The 4,772-nt window shown below is 34.8% G+C and overlaps 1 protein-coding gene across 1 annotated transcript in view; it reads left to right on the top strand.

Moving 5' to 3' along the window:
- LOC118745587 (dystrophin, isoforms A/C/F/G/H) overlaps positions 1–4,772 on the top strand; it is a gene marked incomplete at its 5' end in the record, with an annotated part of 547,153 nt that overhangs the window by 5,258 nt on the left and 537,123 nt on the right.

The following is a 4,772-nucleotide window of genomic DNA, read 5'->3' as shown; positions in this document are numbered from 1 at the left end:
AGTATAATGAGAAAGGCGCGTCCGTCAGCCCAACTGGTGGAAAAGTCCTGCAGCTGCAAGCCATATGGTTCGGCAAATTGACGCGCCCACGCAAGCAACGATTTCTCCACGCCATTGCTCGACTGGCTCTTGACTAGATTTTGGCCATTGAACTCAAGCGCAATGAGCCAGATCAGGCCAAGCGTCAATTTCGGATTGCCAGCGACTATGTCATCGCTAGAAATATTCACCAACTTGACGCCATGCTCCTGTATCACTTGGATAACTTTGTTAATGTTGTTGATGTGATGTACGCGCATGCGACCCCTCTCAGGTTTCTGTTCAGCGTGGATGCGCGCGTTCGAGTTGATGTGGCGAAGCGCAATTGCATAAGAGGATTGCATAATGAAAGGAAATGAATGAAAATAGAAAAGCAATGTAAATAAAATGCAAGCAAAATATATACAAATTGCTTTGCGTCAGTCTATCTAATCAGCAAGCTCTTTATTTTAACCTTAATCATGAAAAGCCACACCTGCATCTACACTCACTTGCACTCAACTCACACTCATTTACACCCACACACATTTCCATCACCTGTCTCTGTATGTGTGATTTCGCATATCCCACCTGTCACTCATTATTTACCTGCAATTTGCATTCACAGAAAGCCTTGACTTTGCTATTTCTATGCAATTCGAAATATTTGCCGCTTCTTTTGCACATCCTTCTCTTCTATCAAGTACCTTTTACCTTATCTAATTCGATTCACATTTCCTTTTCCCTATACTCGGCAGGATAATTGACATGCGTAGTGTGAATATGAAGCAATGACTTGCAACTGTTGAAGTCAGTTTGTGCTGCCGTTGCTGCCTGTTTCACACCCGTCTCATCATTTTACTTATTTCCCTACATTTCGAAGTGTCATTATCTTACTAAATAATTTGTTGGCAATAAAACAACATAAGGAAGGACATTTTCTGGGAAGTTTCTCAAATTTGCTGACAAGCAGGCAAAAGCTTTATACTCCTAGCATCCTCCTCATAACTAAAGGTGCAGAATTGAGATTGTCAATTAGTTTCACTATGATAAATGGCCAGTCAGCAATGCTATGAGATGTATGCAATTTCTTCAATAAATGCAGGTACCTTCATATCTTAGTAGACCGTAAGAGTTATTTCTATTACACCCCTGCACTAAGCATTGCATATACTTCAGTTTAAAATGCCGAGGCATATTCCCCGATAGAAAAATTAGGCCTTTCTTACAAGGTGCAATTGTTGTGTCCTACCATTCAGTGCCTTTCCGACATCCATTTCTTTCAACCCTTAAGATCTCTCCATCTTTATATAGAGACTCAAAGAGCTGGTTAGTGTGGCAGTGCATCAAGAGCTTTCAAGGTACCACTGCAGAGAAACTTACCATCCACCAGACAAATGGCGCATAACTGATAAAATGGTTCCGAGAATTAAAAATACTTATCCTGTTGTCACTCATATTTTATGGCATATAATATTTCATGACATGCCATATTTTATACTATGCTATACTTCATAGCATGCTATATTCCATAGCTTACCATATTTCATAGCATACCATTTTTCATAGCATAACATATTTCATAAAATACCACAATTCATAGCCTAAAATATTTCATGGCATACCATATTTCATAGCATATCACATTTTCAAGTATACTATATTGCTAAATATACTATATTTCATATCATGTCATATTTCCTAGTATGCCATATGCTTCCAAATTACCTCAGCAACTCCTTCGAGAGCAGTAGGTGGAATACCATAAGAACAATCAAGAGATTCAATAGCATATCTGATGACAGCATAATTCTGCTAAGTTCTAAGAATAATCAATTTGTACATAGAGACCTATGGTTCCCACATTCCGGACTGAGGTTTTATTAAAATAGCTTGGGTGCTTTAAAATTTGTACTTAGTTTTTCAAAGCAATTATGCATTTTTCATGATTTGTTAGTTTTCAGGATTTCTAAAGCATTTTTTTTTTAATTTTTTTGTACTAGCCTTAACTTTTTTGTCCCTTTCTTTAGAGTTTTTTTTTAATAATAATATAATCGGCTCTATAATAGCTATCCACGTCGACGTCGTTTTTTTCATCAAAAAATAGCCCTCGTAAGTCCAACTCCAGCTACGCTGACCACAGCATTTTAGAGGAAAGGTGTTCCTCGACGAGGGCTATTTTTTGATGAAAAAATTACATCAACGTCGATGTCGACAACCATAATAGGGCCAGAATATCTAAAGAGACCTAACATTTGCAGTAAAAAGTCCATCACTTAAAAAACGTGTAAAAATTACTTTCGGAAATCTATGCCAACAGGCTACCGAGACAGCGAATTAGATCTAAGATAAGAAATTCACAGCCTCATTGCAAAAGACGTGTCGAATGCAAGTCGTTTTTCGAGAGTCGAATCGCATCGAAAATTTCACGCCATTGCCTAAAATTTCCACTCGACTAGTGTATTAAAACGGAAAAACTTGGCAGCACCACATAGTTTTCGACGATTTTCGCCGTTTATATTATTTCGGCACGACAGTCGACAATGCGGATGTCGTGCAATTTAGCATTATTTACGACTCACGCAATGAGGCTGTTAATATGAGCGGAGCATCGAAGAGCGAAACGGGTGGAAAAGGCACCGACAAATACCCAAAAATCCATACATTCACGTGTTAGCCTTAATTCACACTCCGACTTCTATTCACTTTTTATTAGATAATATTATAATTGTTAGCAAGAAATGGCAAATTAGTTTCACCTACCATCTGTGATTGAGTGAGTATACTAAGCAATGCCAACAAACGATGGCCATCGCGTAAATCCTCAAACAAATCGATCACTGGTGTGCACTGGGCTTTAAGCAAATGTGAATTAATCCATTTTGTGAAGGTCTTCTTTTGTATGTCCTGGCGTTCATCTGCAAATAAAGAGAAAAAAAGCATGAAAATTACATACATACATATATTCACATCTGGCTAAGAAAACTTTATTTATTCACATGTGGATGTTCCTGTATTCAAGAAATAAAAAATAAATAAAGGTATATAAAAGATAAATGCGTTGTTTGCAAGAAACATATGCATAATTTAATTCTGCTTACAAATGTATGCACTTACATAAATACGTGTATGTACATTAGAGTGGTCCAAAAAAATAGGGTCGGAAATTTAATGCCGCCACCTCCTAGGATTGTTCTGTATCGAGAAAAATATACCCACATTTTTTTTGTTTTGAAATGAAAAAATATTTAGGGAGTGCTCAAAGCGCTCAAAGTTTTCCATGTATTTTATATAGGAAAAAAACAACTTTTCATAGAAATGGTATAAAATTCTTGAAAATCTATATTTTTCGATCGGAAAACTGTGGTTCTCTTCACGAGACTTCCAGTGTTAAAATTCAGTTGTTTATTTAACCATTTTTTAATGTTAAAGATTTTTTATTGGTCCCCCCATTGCATTTTCTGGGGGTTGGTGGACCTATAAAATAATTTTACCATAAAAAAATGGTCAAAGAAACAATTGGGTATTATTATTGGGAATCTCTTGGATACGACCGAGTTTTCCGATCCAAAAATATTGATTTTCAAGATTTATACACTATTTCTAAAAATACATGAAAAACTTTGAGCGCCTTGAGCACTCCGTAATTTGTTTTTTTTTTCATTTCAAAATAAAAAAATAGGGATATAGTTTTTTCGGTATAGAACAATCCTAGCTTTCAAATATTCTAATCTTTTTTAATATTAGCTATAGTTTGTGAATTTTTGCAAATTTAGGAACAATTTCGGTAGCTCGAATGGGAAATCTATTATTTTCCATCGCCGTGGAAAAATTTTGTTTATGCAAATGAGTATGGAAACACTAATTGGTTTACTTATGTTAATGCATACAATACCAAAATTGCAAAAATAGGAAGTTGACATATATTTTTGTTGAACATTTTTTTATCTTTAATAATTTTTTTATAATCTGAACGATTTTCATTATATTATTATCATAAATCAGTAACAGTAAGTCTCGCCTTCAATTTGGTAAAAATCGCGTTGATTTTTAATATTTTTTTTTTTTGCTAGAGCCGCATTTTTCTCCATACAAGGTATGAGCGATTTTTTGTATATGGAAGAAATATGAAAGCTTGTGGGTGAGTATGTTTGTCACTTCTGCAGGCTAAAACCGTTTTACAAATTTGGATAAAATAAGACAACGGATAGTTTATAACCTGTATTCATCTGTTCAAAAAGTTAAAATCAATTAAAGTACGCAGTCAAATTATAAACATAAAATAATTAGTCCATGGCATTATAAGTTTGAAGGAATTTTTGAAAAGGGTTGCCACCTTGAAAAACCAAAACTCATTTTAATTAAAATAAAATGTTACAATGTGATCTTCAAGCGAAGGGGGACCTAAGACGGTTTTATTTTGAAAATATTTTGGAGGCAGGTTGCCACCTGCTATTAAAGTTAAATTTAATTTAATTAAATATGCAAACATAAGCGTCACACGAAAGTCATTTAAGAAAGATTTGTATCGAATAGTTAAATTAATAAAATACGTTAAATGCAATGTAGGTGTCAAATGAAAAAGGTTAGATAAAGTTTATATTCGAAAATATTTTTGAAAGGCATTTAAAAAAAAAAAAAATTAAATTAATTACTTTAATTACAGGATATAATGCGGGTGCCAATTAGAGGTACACGCCGCCGCCTCCGCCGTTTTTTGTCATTTTTCACTCGCCGCCGCCGAGTCATAGAAA

The sequence above is a fragment of the Rhagoletis pomonella genome, unplaced genomic scaffold (genome assembly GCF_013731165.1).
Source record: "Rhagoletis pomonella isolate Grant_MI unplaced genomic scaffold, Rhpom_1.0 Rhpom_scaffold_00001, whole genome shotgun sequence".
NCBI lineage: Eukaryota > Metazoa > Arthropoda > Insecta > Diptera > Tephritidae > Rhagoletis > Rhagoletis pomonella.
The sequence above is the reverse complement of the archived record's forward strand: the minus strand, read 5'-3'. Positions and strand labels throughout refer to the sequence as shown.